General features: G+C 43.1%; 1 long non-coding RNA gene across 1 annotated transcript; it reads right to left on the bottom strand.

The window, feature by feature from the left end:
• Positions 1-3,575: 3,575 nt before the first annotated feature.
• LOC103348039 (uncharacterized) lies at positions 3,576-16,911 on the bottom strand. Its single transcript, XR_516494.4, has 3 exons — positions 16,705-16,911; positions 8,047-8,228; positions 3,576-3,745 (listed from the first exon to the last, which is right to left on the bottom strand). It is a non-coding gene; the product is annotated as an uncharacterized lncRNA (long non-coding RNA).
• Between the last annotated feature and the right edge of the window lie 69 nt (positions 16,912-16,980).

Raw genomic sequence — 16,980 nt, 5'->3', positions numbered from 1 at the left:
TTCAAAACCCTCCAAGGCTATAGCAAAGAAGACTCTGGAAGCTTTTGGAAAGTCTTTTCCTTAAGTTTATTTTTTTAAGATTTATTTATTTATTTGAAAGTCAGAGCCACACATAGAGAGGAAAGGCAGAGAGAGTGAGAGCGAGAGAGTGAGTGAGAGCGAGAGAGAGAGTGAGAGCGAGAGAGAGGTCTTCCATCTGCTGGTTCACTCCCCATATGATCGTAAAGGCTGGAGCTGTGCTGATCTGAAGCCAGGAGCCAGGAGCCTCCTCTGGGTCTCCCACATGGGTACAAGGGCCCAAGGACCTGGGCCATCCTTTACTGCTGGATCAGAAGTAGAGCAGCTGGGTCTCAAACCGGCGCCCAGGAGGGATGCCAGCAATGCAGGCCAGGGAGTTAACCCACTGCACCACAGCGCTGGCCTCTGCTTTAGTTTCTTCTCTCCTGGGTTTCTGGGATTAGAAACCCAGCCCACCTAGCCTACCAGATGACCTGTTCCCCGTGCATGTTCCAGAAAAGGATGCCCAAAGATTCCTCTCCCAGTTCCAAACATCAGAGAGATAGGCTAGTAATTTGGAAATAATTTCAATACACAGAAAAGAACAAAACAAGAAACACTTCAAGAAAACATAACCCAGTTTTCAGCTGGTGTTGTGGCATCATGGGCAAAGCCACCATTAACTGAAATGCCCATATGGGTGCCGGTTAGTGTTCCAGCTGCTCCACTTTAAATCTGGCTCCCAGCTAATGGCTTGGAAAAAGCAGCAGAAGATGGCCCAAGTGTTTGCATCTCCATTACCCACATGGGAGAACAGGACGAAGCTCTTGGCTTCAGCTTGGCCCTTGCAGCCATTTGGGGAGTAAACCAGTGGATGGAAGATATCTTTGTCTCTGTCTCTTCCTCTCTCTCTTTTAAATAAATAAATCTTAAAAAAATATTTTTTTTTTCAAAGCACAGCTTCCCAGAATGAGATTGAACACCCAGTCAACTCTATATCTTAAAACACTGCCCTGAGAGGTATGGCCTTGCAGGCCTGTTTCCCATCTCACTGGTCAGCATTTTGCTATCTATCTCCTGGTCAGACAGCTTTCAATATTTATCTTGTCCTTAGTCCTAGAAATAGGTCATTGATTCATTGATTCATTCTCCTCCTTCCATATGCAAGCTCCCTGGATTTTAGTTTCCTTATCTGTGTAAAAACAGAGTAACCAAAACAACTAACTTGTAATGATCAAACCATGAGCAAACCATATAGGTATATAACAGAGTTAAGTGCTCAGAAGTGAATTTTTGGGGCCGGAGCTGTGGCACAGTGGATAAAGCCTGTGCGTATGGTGCCAGCATCCCATTTAAGCACTGGTTCGAGTCCTGGCTGCTCCACTTCTGATCCAGATCTCAGGTATGGCCTAGGAAAGCAGAAGATGGCCTAAGTGAGACCCAGAAGAAGCTCCTGGTTCCTGGCTTCTGATTGGCCCAGCTCCAGCCGTTGTGATCATTCGCTGGAAGCGAACCAGCAGATGGAAGACTGCTCTCTCTGCCTCTCTGTAACTCTGCCTTTCTAATAAATTAATAAATCTTAAAAAAGTGATTTTTCTGTTCTTCCCCCTTCTCTATACACAAACACAGTAACAATTCTAGCTAATGGTTGAGTACTTACTATGTCCCAGGCGCTGTACTCTACACTATGCTATGTGTTAACAGATTTAATCCTCATCACAACCTAAGTAGAACAATGGTCATCTTCATCATAAAGATGAAGATACTGAAGCACAGTGAGGGCGAACAAGTCACCCAAGTTCAAAACAGCTGGTAAACAGCAGAGCTGAGATTTCAGCCTAGACAGTTTGGCTCCAGAGCCAGTGTCTGTAATCACCACACACAACCGACCTTTGTGCTGAAAGCCAACCACCCACACCTGCATTCCTCCATCCCCACCAGGGGCCTGCAAGCCAACACTAGAGCAAGAAGAGATAGAACCAAAGAACATAAAAAAGAGTGCACCAATGTGTCCTGTCATACACAATGATAACACTGATGATCAAAGATTCAGCTACTTGATAATCTTCAGTACGGTTTGAATTCTTACGGCATGCATGGAATACTTCCCAAATTAATAAAAATTATAATGTAAAGGTAGATTCATCTTGAGAGAAAAAAATACTAATTTTAGAAAGAAAGTAGGGATTGCATCTAGGAGGGAGTTTTTGTTTATTTTAATGTCAGTTAAATTGCATTAAAACAACTTACCAGTAAGTGGTATTTTTCATATCATTAGGACAGTGGTTAAGAAACAGGCATGGGGGCTGGCCCTGTGGTGCACGGGGTTAACGCCCGGGCCTGAAGCGCCAGCATCCCATATGGGCGCCAGTTCGAGAACTGGCTGCTCCACTTCGGATCCAGCTCTCTGCTGTGGCCTGGGAAAGCAGAAGATGGCCCAAGTCCTTGGGCCCCTGCACCCGCGTGGGAGACCTGGAAGAAGCTCCTGGTTCCTGATCCACACAGCTCTGGCCGTTGCGGCCATTTGGGGAGTAAACAATCAGATAGAAGACCTCTCTCTCTCTCTCTCTGCCTCTTCTCTCTCTGTGTAACTCTTTCAAATAAATAATTTAAAAAATAATAATAATAAAAGAAACAGGCATGGGCCAGCACTGTGGCATAGTGGGTAAAGCCAAGGCCTGCAGTGCTGGCATCCCATATAGGTGTGGGTTTGAGGCCTGGCTGCTCCACCTCTGATCCAGTTTCCTGCTACTGTGCCTGGGAAAGTAGCGGAAGATGGTCCAAGTCCTTGGGCCCCTGTTAACCACGTGGGAGATCCAGAAGAAGCTCCTGGCTCCTGGCTTCAGATCAGCCCAGCTCCAGCTGTTGCAGCCATTTGGGGAGTAAACTAACAGATCTCTCTCTCTGCCTCTGCCTCTCTGTAACTCTGCCTTTCAGTAAATACATACTTAAAAAAAAAAAACAAAACACAGATATGTGTTGAATTCCAGAACTTCTTTACTAGCTGTTCAAACATACCTCACTTCTCTGATTGCCTTCTTGCCTATAAATGGGAATAATACCTGTCACTTAGGGGCATTGTTAGGATTAATTAAGACAGAATAACTAAGGTGTTTGGGTCAATGATAAATTTCAAGTACTCAATATTTTCCTTTCTACAATTTCACTTTAATGACTGAAGAATACTCAAGGATCATTTTCAATGTTATCAATAATACAAGCCACAGTAAAATTTCCCCATATATTTCTATTTATTTCTTTAGAGTTAAATCCTACAAATGATCTCCTGGAGCAAAGGACACGAACATTCGAAACTTTTGATGCACATTATCAACTTATATAGCAATATAATAGTTCCATTGAGTTAAATGTTCCCTGTATTCTATTAAAGAGATATATTCAACTCTTGCCAAGACTGGACATTACTTTAATAATCTGTACTAATTTTATAGGCTAAAGAGGGGCGAGACCATGTTATTATTTATTTTACATAATAGCCATTTCAGTTTCTTCTTTTTATATAAAGCTCATAGGCTTCTTAATTAAAGTATGAGAACAGCGCAGAAATAGGAAACAAATTGAAAATGGGTAAAGTTTTTAATGAATATATTACAGAGGTGGTATTTCAAGTTTCATGAGAAGATGAATTTTCCCCTGGTTGGGATGGTTAATTCTCCACACTTCGACTACACTTATCTGTTTTACATATTGAATTTATTGATCAGCTTTGATCTGAAGGATTCTGTACCTGAAAACAAAATAAAAACACATTCAATGCAAGGCTTTGGGACAACTGGTATTTTGCAATAAATAGAATAAGTTGAATTTATCCTTTATAGTATATACAAAAATACGTTTCCTTTGGTATAAAACATTAAATGGGAAAAGCTCACTTAAATTACAAGAAAATACAGGCAGATATTAACTGATGTTGGAGAGGAAGAGGACTTTTTTTTTTTTTTTTTGAGGTAGAAAGAAACATCACTCTTCCATTCACTGGTTCACTCCAAAATGAATCAGGGCTGGGCTGGCACTGAAGCTGGGAGCCAATAGCCAGGAACTTAACCTAGGTCTCCCATGTGTGTGGCTGGAACCAAATCACTTGAACCATCATGCAGGCTTCCAGGGTCTGTACCAGTAGGAAGCGGGAGTCTGGAGCTGGAGCAGGGAATCAAACCCAGGTACTCCAATGGGCGATGCAAGCATTTTTACTGGCAATTTAGCCGCTAAGCTAAATGCCTACCCTTGAAGAAGACCTTTTCAAGAACAATGATGGGGCTGGTGCTGTGGCGCAGTGGGTTAACGCCCTGGCCTGAAGTGCTGGCATCCCATATGGGCGCCGGTTCGAGACTTGGCTGCTCCACTTCTGTTCCAGCTCTCTGCTATGGCCTGGGAAAGCAGTGGAAGATGGCCCAAGTCCTTGGGCCCCTGCACCCATGTGGGAGACCTGTTAGAAGATCCTGGCTCCTGGCTTCGGATCAGCGCAGCTCCGACCACTGCGGCCAATTGGGGAGTGAACCATCGGATAGAAGACCTCTCTCTCTATGCCTCTCCTCTCTCTGTGTAACTCTGACTCTCAAATAAATAAATAAATCTTGAAAAAAAAAAAAGTACAATGACAAATGCAGAAACTATAACAAGAGGCACTATTTGTATTGGTTTTTCATGAAGTGTGCACCTGTGATCCACGTTCAAAAATGCTCTCATAGCCAAAGTGTGAGGGTGCTGCATAACAGTGCCAAAAGGTGGCTCAAATGCACTAACTCTCCTATTATCTCTGTCAGCATCTTCACATCACCAAAATACACATTCTGAAGCAAATGATGTGCAAAACAAGCAAATGTAACTGGAGGACATATCCTAGTCCTAGGCTCCAAGCCCTCTTGACTTAAGCCCTTTCTCTCCTTAGACATTCTGGAGCCATTAATGCTGTTTCCCAGAAAGTCACAATGTCATTAGTGTAGAAAGGCTCTGAGAAACCCTACAGTAGAAAATGAACAGAACTAATTTACTGCATATTTGGCTACAGCACTCTTCCCTCTGCTTAATATTAATATCCAGAGAATTTGTGGCATACATCCTGCTAAATTCCAGGCTGTGTGGAATTAAAATTTGAACAGGAAAATGCTGTGTGGGATGTGTCTTTGTAAAGAATGTACTATTGGGGCTGGCACTGTGTTTCAGCAGGTTAAAACATGACCTGCAGTGCCAGCATCGCATATGGCCATTGGTTCAGGTACTGGCTAATCCACTTCTGATCCAGCTCCCTGCTAAGGCACCTGAGACAGCAGCAGAAGATGGCCCAAGTCCTTGGGCCCCTGCACACAAGAGGGAGACTCGGAGGAAGCTCCTAACTCCTGGCTTCAACCTGGCCCATCCCCGGTCATTGTGATCATTTGGGGAATGAACTAGCGGATGCAAGATCTCTCTCTCTGTCTTTCCTTCTCTAACTCTGCCTCTCAAATAAATAAATAAATCTTTAAAAAAAAATGTACTATTGGCCGGCGCCGCGGCTCACTAGGCTAATCCTCCACCTTGCGGCGCAGGCACACCGGGTTCTAGTCCCGGTCGGGGCGCCGGATTCTGTCCCGGTTGCCCCTCTTCTCTGCTGTGGCCAGGGAGTGCAGTGGAGGATGGCCCAAGTGCTTAGGCCCTGCACCCCATGGGAGACCAGGAGAAGCACCTGGCTCCTGGCTTCGGATCAGCGCGGTGTGCCGGCCGCGGCGGCCATTGGAGGGTGAACCAATGGCAAAGGAAGATCTTTCTCTCTCTCTCTCTCTCTCTCTCTCTCTCTCTCACTGTCCACTCTGCCTGTCAAAAAAAAAAAAAAAAAAAAATGTCCTATTGTCCATGTATTGCTATTTCACCAGGGCTTAATCTGAGCTACTCTCCAGTGTGGTCTGCTGACACCTAGTGCTGAAGAACTTACACACTAAACTGCTGCCCTCCGAAATGAAAATCCACGGTGTGCAGACTGCCTTGGATTTAAAGCCTTTTTCATCATCATCATGGTGAACTTACATCTTAGAATCATCTTAGAATACGAAATGGCTTATGTAAATGATCCCCAGGCTTGGACTTTTGCTCTTCTCTCACCTATTAAAACATGTCTTATGCAACTATCCAGTCAGGTACTTCTTGTTTTGCTTTTCATCTCATATGCAGGAAAGGAACTGAATCAGACTGTTTAGAGGACAGAGCTAAATGGTTCAAGAGAAGGCTCAGGCTCTTCTACAGAAACTTGATTGTTACTAGAATGAAGATACAAGCATTGCATTCAAGTAGATGCTTAAATATTATTTTCTTTAACCCCAGAAGCATCAGTTTCTAAATAAAGGGGAAAGAGAGGAGGAAGAGGCAAACATAATACCACTGCAGTGAAAAGCATTCTGCTGTAATGACATTGGAGATTTGGTCTCACCATTTCAAATTAATGCTAATTTAAATTGCAAAATGTTAGGTTTATATGCATTAAGATTCAACATCTAATCTAATTTATATTAAACGTGTCTATGTTAATAATGTCAATGCAAAATAATATCTGTACAAATAATAATAATAACTTCTATGGCTTTTGCTACTAGTTCCAGAAAATCAGATATCATATTTTAATTTTAATTTTTAAAATTTTTATTTATTTGAAAGGCAGAGAGACAGAGACAGGTTTTCCATTTGCTGGTTCATTCTCCAAATGCTTACTACTGGGCCAGGCCAAAGTCAGGGGTAGAAAACTCAATCCAGGTCTCATACATTGGTGGCAAGACCCAATTACTTGAACCATCACCTGTTACCTCCCAGGATGAGTATAACCAGGATGCTGGAATTGGAAGTGCAGCCAGAGCTCAAACCCATGCACTCCAATCTGGGACGTGAGCATTCCAAGTGGCATCTAAACCACCGTGCTGAATGCCTAACCCAAATCTCATATTTTAACAAAAGTTCGGGAGTTCCAAAATCCAGGCATTCCAATTTTATTTGAGTTCTACTTAAGAACTTTGTAGGTTCTAGTTCTGGTTGGGGCGCCGGGTACTAGTCCCAGTTGCTTCTCTTCCAGTCCAGGTCTCTGCTGTAGCCCGGGAAGGCAGCAGAGGATGGCCCAAGTGCTTGGGTCCCTGCACCTGTATGGGAGACTAGGAGGAAGCACCCGGCTCCTGCCTTCGGATCGGCGCAGTGCCAGCTGTAGCGGCCATTAGGGGAGTGAACCAATGGAAGGAAGACATTTCTCTCTGTCTCTCTCACTGTCTATAACTCTACCTGTCAAACAAACAAACAAACAACTTTGTAAAACTGTCTCATTCACTTTAAAATAAGGTTAGTATTTTTGAGTATTGGGAACCAAAATACCCCATTGTGTACTTACTATTCCACTGACAGTGACTAGTTTTTTCAAACATAAATATACACATATATGTGTGGGTATGTTTGCAGTATTGACAGTTTACAGTATGGATTCTTTTGAGTTTGCCATGTCTAGGCTACTCTGTAAAATGCTATGACTCAACTCTTGGACCTCTTTTCTCTATCAAAATGATCATGCAACTTTTCTCTATAGTTTTTGTCATGATGTTCTTTAAAGCCTTTACCCTGTACAAACATAATCCGAAAGTCCATGCGAACTCAGGCACTCATGTTTTATGAAGCTCATCTGGAAGTCATAATATTTATTACTTTAGCATCAAATAACACAAAATCTTTAAAATTCCTGTAGCAGAGAATTAGTGGCTTCTGCTGGAACATTTGCTTGGCTCTCAGGCTGAAACAAACTACCACAAATGGTAGCCATTCATTCATTCAACAATATTTATTGAGGCTACTATGTGCCTGGCACAGGGAACCCAACAATCAACAAACTGCTAGCCGTATGAACAGCCTTACTTACAGACTAGTGGGAAAACAGGACAATGGACAAGTAACTATATAATTTCCAATAATGAATTGTGGTGTAATGAAAACGAATGGGATAAGGGAAGGGAGAAAGAGATGGAGGTGCTCTTTTGGAGAGGCTTGTTAAGAAACATATTTGGAGCGGAGATGTGAGCAGACACCTACGTGAATTCTCTGGGAAGTTTTTCAGGCAGAAGACTGGGTGCAAAGGTTCTGAGGCAGGAATGGCCTTGGAGTGTTTGAAGACTCACAAGCAGGCCAGGGTGGCTGAAGCACACAAATTAGGCAAATGATATCAAAGCTTCCAGAGGCCAGGCACACAGGGTCCCGTATATTGACTGTTGGGCCTTAAAAAATAAATGAATATTTCAAGAGGCATGCTTTAGAGAATGGAGGTGGAACTCTAAACTCAACTTTTTTAAAAAAAAATTTTACTTTTAAAAATCAACTTTGTTGAAGCATAATTTACAAACAACAAAACACACCTACAGCCAGCACTGTAGAAGTAATTTAAGTCACTGCCTGCAATGCTAGTACCCCATATGGAAGCCGGCTCAAGTTCCAGCTGCTCTACTTCAGATCCAGCTCCCTGCTAATGTCCTGGGAAAGCACAGAAGATGGCCCAAGTGTCACCTACATGAGAGAATGAGATGGAGTTCCTGGTTCCTGATTTCAGCCTGGCCCCGCCCCAGCCAAGGTAGCCATTTGGAGAGTGAACTAGTGATGGAAGATCTCTGTCTCTTCTCCTCTCTGTAACTCTGCCTTTCAAACTGAATAGTAAATCTTTAAAAACAACAACAACAACAACAACAAAAACCCCACACATCTTAACAATAGTCTGAGGAGTTTGGGCAAATGTAGAAATCCATGTCACTATCACCATATTCAAGGTAAAGAGAATTTCCAATATCCCCCAAAATTCTCTTGTGCCCTGTGCAGTTACTCCCCATCATGCAACCCACAACAGAGTCAGGGACTCAACTTGGATTTTGAGATTCACCAGCTTTTTGTTTGTTTGTTTGTTTTTGTTTTTGTTTTTTAATTTTATTTGAAAGAGTGAGAGAGAGGGGAGGAGAGAGAGCACCCATATGGGTGCCAGTTTGTGTCCTGGCTGCTCTACTTCCGATCCAGTTCCCTGCTAATGTGCCTGGGAAAATAGTGGAGAATGGCCAAAGTGCTTGGGCCTCTGCACCCACATGGCAGACTGGGATGCAGCTCCTGGCCCAGCCCTGGAAGTTGTGATCATTTGGGGAGTGAACCAGCAGATGGAAGATTTCTTTTTCTCTTCCTTTCAATCTCCCTTTCTGTACCTCCACCTTTCAAGTAAATAAATCTTTAAAAAAAATTTATACAGCCGGCGCCGTGGCTCACATGGTTAATCCTCTGCCTGCGGTGCCGGCACCCTGGGTTCTAGTCCCGGTTGGGGTGTCGGATTCTGTCCTGGTTGCTCCTCTTCCAGGCCAGCTCTCTGCTGTGGCCCTGGAAGGCAGTGGAGGATGGCCCAAGTGCTTGGGTCCCTGCACCTGCATGGGAGACCGGGAGGAAGCACCCAGCTCCTGGCTTCGGGTCGGCGCAGCGCCAGCCATAGCGGCCATTAGGGGAGTGAACCAACGGAAGGAAGATCTTTCTCTTCGTCTCTCTCTCTCACTGTCTATAACTCTCTGTCTCTCTCTCTCACTAACTCTGCTTATCAAAAAAAAAAAAAATTTATACACCAACTATTGGATTTAACAGATGTTAACTTTTTCAATATATTGGCTTCAGAATTCCCTCTCTAAAAAATAAAGAAAAACCCCAGAGACTTAATGACTAAGATTTTGAGATTTAATTTTATATAAAACAAAATTGTGCCTTGTGAATTTTAAAGGAAATCACCATTTTCCTTAACGAAAACAGGAAATGCTGAATTGAGTAACTGAGGAAGAATTTCCATGTAGTAAACATTTCTGCTGTCACAGTGGGTGCTCCTCCCTCTTCAGCATCTTGCTCCAAGCATTGAGCAAAATTCTTCTCTAATGGGACTTTACTAATTACTTGGTGATTAAAGTAATAACCACAGATAATAGCATAAAGCTAGGGAATGTGGCTTATATGGCTTAGTTTTCAGGCTGCTGGGTTACTTCCATGTGGTAAAGGTCAAATTCCACAGGGTAACATGTCAGAAGTGCCCGAAGGAACTGTCTGCAGTGGTGAAATATTCTCTGCCTGCGCTGGCCAGGGGAACAGCCACCAGCCGCACATGGCTAGTACGCACTCACAATATGCCTCCTGCAGCTGAAGTTTGTTATTTCATTTAGTTAAATTTAGCCACCGTGACAAGTGGCTACTGTATTGGATAGTACAAATCTAGACCTTTGAAGTCCACATTATAAAACAATCTTTAGGCTTGCATTGTGGTAAAGTGGGTTAAACTGCTTGCAACATTGGCATCCCATATAAGCTCAGGTTCAAGTCCAGGCTTCTCCATTTCTGATCCAGCTCCTTGCTAACGTGCCTGGAAAAGCAGCACATGGGTCCCTGCACCCACACTGGAGACCAGGAAGAAGCTCCTGGCTTCAGTTTGGCCCAGCCCTGGTCATTGTGGCTATTTGGGCGCTCTCTCTCCCTGCTCTTCTTTCTCTGCCTTTCAAATAAATAAATAAATCCTTAAAAAAAAAAAAGATACATGCTATATATGCATAGAAAAGAAGACGATGGGGCTGGCACTGTGGCACAGTGGGTTTAAGCCCTGGCCTGAAGTGCCAGCATCCCATATGGGCACCGGTTCTAGTCCTGGCTGCTCCTCCAGCTCTCTTCTATGGCCTAGGAAAGCAGTAGAAGATGGCCCAAGTGCTTGGCCCCAGCACCCGTGTGGGAGACCGCAAGAAGCTCCTGGCTCCTGACTTGGGATCAGCTCAGCTCCAGTGCTGCGGCCATCTGGGGAGTGAACAAGTGGTTGGAAGACCTCTCTCTCTCTACCTCTCTCTGTAACTCTGTCTTTCAAATAAATAAAATAAATATTAAAAAGAAAAGAAGATCTTCAGGAGGTGGGACAGAAGTGAGGGTGGGAGGGCGGATATGGGAGGAAGATCCACTATATTCCTAAAGCTGTACCTATGAAATTCGTATTCATTAAGTAAAAGCTTTCTTAAAAAAAAAAAATGATGACCTTAAATGGTGATGGTGCAAAAAAAAAAAAAAAAAAAAAAAACAGTTAACAAACTGCAACCTCTAACTGATAACTGATGATTTAAATTTTCTTTTTAACTTATTTTCTAAGTATTCTACAAGTAGAATAGTAACAGGATTTTCCCAGAGTACTTTACAGTCTGGCAACCAGTAATTTACAGTGTGCTGCATGGAGTAGCAGTATTAGCAATCAAAGAACTTGCTAGAAATGTAAATTCTTAGGTTCTACTCCAGACATGTTCATTCTGGGGTACAGCCCAAGCATCTGGGGTACAACCGAAGCAGTCTGTGTTTTAGTAAGCCCTCTATTTTACTCTGATGCTTAAGTTTGAGAACTACTCTTTAATGACAAATACTGCTAATCTTTCTTCCCCAAATACTCTCTGCAATTCTTGTTCACAAAGTTTTTCTTTCACCCTTGAACATACTTCTCCAACAGCCTTTTGAGAATAGCTCCTTCTTTCTCCAGTTACTGCTTGATACAGAAAACAGAAGAGGTTCTGGGGCTGTGCCGGTAATTTGTCTCAAGGGGACTTGGGGTCAGACCTGAAAGAGTGAAGTACTGGCACTGACCAAAAGCACTATTAAAAAAAGTGAAGCCACTGGTGGCCCGGCAAAAACATACCAAAACCAAGTTCGGCCAATGGCCAACAGTTCATGCTCACTTCTTGATTCATTCTCTCAAATCAATAAGCAGGAAAACCTTGATTTGAAGTCCAACTCTGCTACTTGCTGGCTAGGTGTTGATAAAAATGATAACTTTTTGGAGTTAAATCTTAGCTGTATAAGGACAACAGTACTATCTCAAAGGAGTGCTTATTTTTACTTATTTTGAAAGAGCAGGTGAGAATAAGAGCTAAAGTGAGAGTGTAAGAGTCAGAGAGAGAGACAGACCATCCAGCCATCTACTGGTTCACTTCCCAAATACCCACATCAGCTGGGGCTGGGCAAGAAAGCCAAGAGTCCAGGACTCCATCTTGGTCTCCCAGGAGGGTAGTAGGGGCCCAAGTATGTGCCCCATCAGTGCTGCCTCTCAGGGTGTGCATTAGCAGGAAGCTGGAACAGGAGTGGAATGGGGACTAAAACCCAGGCACTCTAATATAGCATGTGAGTATCCCAAGCAACACGTTAACTGCTGTACCAAGCCTGAGTTCCACTTACAGGAGTGTCTGAAAGACCAAAGAGATATATTTAAAAACAGCTGCCCCATTATAAGCCCTCAATAAATGTTTCATAGTGTTTCAGTATCTGTTTACTGTGCATTTTGATTAATCATGTGCTTTATTTATGTACAATTTACTTTAGCCTTCTCTTCTGTTAAACGCTTAGCCCCACTGGGACAGAGCTGGCCTTCTGCATTCCTTAAATTCCTATTTCGGAATTCAGTCTCACCCATGCCCACCACAACTTTAACAAAAGCTTGAGACTGGAGGTCAGAATGTATGTGGTAGGGATCTGGAGCAAAACAGTCTACTCTTGGTATAGTCGTACATTTTATAAGAGCAAGTATGTATGAGCTGACTTGCATCAATCCCCAAATTATGATCTCTTTACTAATACAAAATATAAAAGATCAAGAACACTGATGCTTGTACAGTTGCTGAAAGTAAATGACTTTTGCTTTAATATTTACCATGTTTTTTTAAAGCAATACAGGAAGTCTAGAAGTTTCATACTGAAAATGATGAAAATAATGGGTTTCAGTTTTAACTGAATTTTGGCAGTTCAGATACTAGGGATGCTGGGATAGTGGAAGAGGTTTGTATCAGAACAGCAAACCATAGGTGCCCAGCTCATTTTCCCATCTGGAATACCAAGACAAGAACAAGATTATCTATTCCTCAAAGATCCTGAGAAATTTAATTAGGGAGCAGGCATTTGTGGTCCCGATGCCCATGTTCCACAACAGAATGCCTGCTTTGATTCTGAGCTCCAGCTCCCAACTCCAGCAGCCCACTAAGGCAGACCCTGGGAAGCAGCAGTGATGGCTCCATTAATTGGGTTCCTCCCTGTACATGGGACACCTGGATGGTGTTGAGCTCCTGGTTCCTGACTGGCTGACCCAGCCTCAGCCCTTGAGGTATGAACCAGCAGTGGAAGCCATCTCTCTTCGTCTCAAGTAAATAAAAAATAATACTAATAAAAAAGAAAGTTAATTAGGCAATTAGGTTAATCTTAAGTAGGTAATTAAGATCATAAAACGTAGTGGGGAGGAAAGAAGCACATGGATTTCAGTTAAGGGTTAGAGGATTTCTGTGCTCCCAGGGCTATATAAGAAACAGTGGGCCGGCGCCGCGGCTCACTAGACTAACCCTCCTCCTGCGGTGCTGGCACCCCGGGTTACAGTCCCAGTCAGGGCGCCGGATTCTGTCCCGGTTGCTCCTCTTCCAGGACAGCTCTCTGCTGTGGCCAGGGAGTGCAGTGGAGGATGGCCCAAGTCCTTGGGCCCTGCACCCCATGGGAGACCAGGAGAAGCACCTGGCTCCTGGCTTTGGATTGACCTTTCTCTCTGTCTCTCTCTCTCACTGTCTAACTCTGCCTCTCAAAAAAAAAAAAAAAAAAAAGACAGAAAGAAAACACTGTATAATACCATTGCCCTAAAAGAATTTTCAGGGGCTGGAACTGTGGCATAGCAGGTAAAGCCACCGCCTGCAGTGTCTCTGTCTCCACCTCTCTGTAACTGCCTTTCAAACAAATAAATAAAATCTTTTTTTTTTAAATTTATTCTCTTCTTACTTCGTAAGTTTCCATGCCTTCTAAGTACCAGTAAAGAATTAACTCACGGGGATGGTGTTGTGGTACAGCAGGTTAAGCCTCCGCTTGTGTCACTGGCATCCCATATGGGTGCCAGTACAAAAGCTGGCTCTTCCACTTCAGATCCAGCTCCCTGCTAATGTGCCTGGGAAAGCAGCAGAAGATGGTCTATGTCTTTGGCCCCTGCACCCATGTGGGAGACCCTGAAGAAGCTTCAGGCTTCAGTTTGGCCCAGCCCTGGCTCTTGAGGCCATTTAGAGAATAAACCAGCAGATGGAAGCTTGCTTGTTCTCTCTCTCTCATCCTCTCCCCTCCTCTTTTGTAACTCTGCCTTTCAAATAAATAAAAAAACTTTTAAAAAGATTAAAATAAAAAAGAATTCATATACTGAATGTGGCATTGTTAATACCACTGACCCTTTATTTATGTTCATTTTCTTTAAGAACTTTGTAACTACAAACTTGTTAAATAAATGACTTTCAAATTAAATGATCTAATTTACTTGTGCAACTGCTCAGGAACTTATCTACTTGCCCCCTTCCTGCAAACAATACTTCATACCTGCATATTTCTGTTTTTCCCTCAAAACCATAATTCATTTTTTTTCAAAGATTTATTTTTATTTATTTGAAAAACAGAGTTACAGAGAGAGAGAGAGGTCTTCCATCCGTTGGTTCACTTCCCAGATGATTGCAACGGCCAGAGCTGAGCTGATCCGAAGCCAGGAGCCAGGAATTACTTCTAGGTCTCCCACGTGGGTGCAGGGACCCAAGGACTTGGGCCATCTTCTACTGCTTTCCCAGGCCACAGCAGAGAGCTGGATTGGAAGTGGAACAGCCAGGACTCGAACCTGCAACCATATGGGATGCTGGCACTCCAGGCTGGGGCTTTAAACCGCTGTGCCCTCAAAACTATAATCCTTAAAACCATTACAGATGTAGTAAGAAATGAATTTAAATATAAAATTTAGTTTGGGAAAGAATGTTCTAACCAGTCACAGTCCCACATGGGAAGATGAACACCAGATCAATGCAGGATTGTGCTCACTTAACAAGCCAGAGGAAGACTTTCCATTTCCTGAGTAGAGTGGGAAGGGGTCATTTTGTCCAGGTGTAATTCAGAATGACATATTCAGCTGCAACTTAAAAAGCCGGCTTCCCTATTCATATGTTTCATCAGTAAGGAAGCATGCGGCTTGGTGATGGTAAGGCCTAAAAGCGCATGACAGGATTAGAACTGCACACTGCTGTCATCTCCTGTGCCCCCAAGTTGTAATAATTCAACTCGAAGGATTCTGCAAGAGGAAAATGAAGTTTCACTGCAGCTGTAACTACACAGTCTCAGCAGAAAACCATTTCCACTTAAAAGGGCATATCCAATTTCTCAAACTACAAGCATTTAATTAAAACCAGTTCTAAGAACAACCTAGGCACCTACTATTATCCTATTGTCAGAATATAAATAATTTTTCCTGAATTAGTTTCTTGAGAAAACTTTCACTAAGAACTAACCCCTTCAAAATAGGTAATATTATCTGCCCTGTAATGAAGGCAGATAATTCTGAAATTAACATTTTTTTCATGAGTAAAATTTGAAAGATTTCTCTCTTAACCATAATTTCTTCTGCTGAAAACTGTAGAAAATTATCAGTTGCAAATCAGTACTAGTACCCTTTGTGACTGCCTATCCTGAATATAGTCCACGTCAGAGTATCAAATTCTATTTACTAAAAGAACCTTATAAGGCAGACAGTTTCCGTGTCAGCTACAAAAGACTCAAATGATCTCATGGACTGCCCTTGTGTCTCTATTGTGTTCCAAAAGTTTCAGAAATTGTGAGATAGTCCCCTTATCTAAGGTGATATTGAAGTTCCAGAAAGCAAGACTCTCCAGAATAACTGAAGGAGGCTGACTGTATGATAACAACTAAAATAACACTGGTTTTCTAGTAATATATGAACTATTTTGCAAGAAGAGGCAGTTTTCAAACCCAAATAATAAAACAAAGGTGGTTACCTACCCCGAAGCCCAGCAAAATGTCAGGTGTAACAGCTGTGTCGTAGAAAGTAATGTAAAAAGTAATTGGGATTGGGCTCCAGTTCACACTGGGACCTTGCCTTTGGACAACTCATTTAATTCCTTCTAATCTCAGTTTCCCTAACTGTAAGTGATGACAACAGTACCTGGTAAAGGTATTCCAGGACTGGTGTGAGGATCAAACATATGTGAACGTATGATGTAAACTATAAAGCAGCAGTAACTGAATGTGAGTTACTAATTCTACATAATATTGGGTTTACCTCTCCTGCCTGGGCCCCTACCTGCAAAATCCAGACTGAGGTCTGGATGCCTATCCAGTCACTTCACGGCTGCGTGAACTTCAACGAATCATTTTTTTTCCTGGATTAGTTTTCGGAGAGGGTCATTATGAAAATCAAATGATATCGAATATAGAAATGCTGCGCAAGGCACATATTAAGAACAAACGACAGCTGTCAATATTCACAGGGAGGTGGCAGAGCTGTAAGGAGCAAATTAAAATATAGCTAGTTAAAAATGAAAGTATAGCAAATGAAAGTATAGCTGGTACACAGACCCTGTGCACATCCAAGGTATTGTCACTTGTGTGATAAACCGCAGATACAAGCAGGGAGCGTGAAACCAAATGGCGCCCCAGTGACCTCCGCTAGAGTAAGGGGAGAAAGAAATGGGGGCTCCGGCGCCTCGTTGGCTTGGTATAGCGGTAGAAATCAGAGTGGAGAAGTGGGGCAGAAAAAAGACGTTAGAAGATATCTCAAGCATCAAATTCTTTCCCCCCGTTTTCTTACGTCCTCCAGCCCGGCCTAGGCCGTTTCAATCAACTTCCCAGACCGCCCTATCCCTGGACACTTATTTACTGTACCTTCTGTACCGACGGCTTTTCCACTCCCCTCCCTTTCTAGCCGTCGCGAACTTCAGACCCTCTCGTCCGACACCTATTCCTTTAACTCTTGTTTTTATCAAGCTTCCCTACATCATTCCTCCGCCTAAGAGGGCAGCGCAACTGGACGCACCGCAGGGCATCCTAGGAAATGTGGTCTCTCGGACTCACTTGTTTTGGCCACAGAGTGGGGAAACCGACAAAGGAGAGCTAGTTAAAACTACAACTCCCGGGAGGCAACGCGACATCACCAGCTTC

Source organism: Oryctolagus cuniculus, chromosome 6 (genome assembly GCF_964237555.1).
Source record: "Oryctolagus cuniculus chromosome 6, mOryCun1.1, whole genome shotgun sequence".
Taxonomy (NCBI): domain Eukaryota; kingdom Metazoa; phylum Chordata; class Mammalia; order Lagomorpha; family Leporidae; genus Oryctolagus; species Oryctolagus cuniculus.
The sequence above is the reverse complement of the archived record's forward strand: the minus strand, read 5'-3'. Positions and strand labels throughout refer to the sequence as shown.